This window comes from Portunus trituberculatus, chromosome 31 (genome assembly GCF_017591435.1).
Source record: "Portunus trituberculatus isolate SZX2019 chromosome 31, ASM1759143v1, whole genome shotgun sequence".
NCBI classification, from domain to species: Eukaryota; Metazoa; Arthropoda; class Malacostraca; order Decapoda; family Portunidae; genus Portunus; species Portunus trituberculatus.
The window spans coordinates 19,998,863-19,999,669 of NC_059285.1; positions in this window are offsets into that span (position 1 = coordinate 19,998,863).

Genomic DNA, 807 nt, shown 5'->3' on the forward strand with positions numbered 1-807 from the left:
TCAGGTATTCTTTGTAAACAGATGAGGCAATACAAGGACAAACATTTGGTAGAATAGTAATGACACTACCACTCTATATAACAGGAGGGATGCAAAAATGAATGAATATAACATAGACAGCTAAGTAAGAGTAGCAATGACTTAATATCAATAGCAGTACATGAACTCTGGTGGCATGTGAAGAGTAAGACAGAATATGAACATTACAAGACTAAAAATAGATAAAAATAGATAAGACAAAACAAGAACACAAATACACACACAAAGAGAGAGAGAGAGAGAGAGAGAGAGAGAGAGAGAGAGAGAGAGAGAGAGAGAGAGAGAGAGAGAGGAAAAAAAAAACATCACAGGCACACACACACACACACACACACACACACACACACACACGTCACCACGAGAATAACAATGATGACACACCCACACACACACACACACACACACACTCCCTCAACACACCCGCGTCACTCTACGTCACTCCATCATTTCCCCAAGGTTCATGTAGTCACTCAGGGACGTGGGGACAGAGGGACGAAGGGGTGAAGGAACGAAAGGACGAAGGGCGCCTCAGTTTTCAAGGGTAGGTATGTAGTTTGGGTGCCACGGAAAACCCGACAGGACTCCAGTGTGATAAAGCCAATAATGTGGGCCGGAAGTCATGTGTGTGTGTGTGTGTGTGTGTGTGTGTGTGTGTGTGTGTGTGTGAGTGTTTCACTGTTTGATCTGCTACAGTCTCTGACGAGACAGCCAGACGTTACCCTACGGAACGAGCTCAGAGTTCATTATTTCCGATCTTGGGATAGGCCT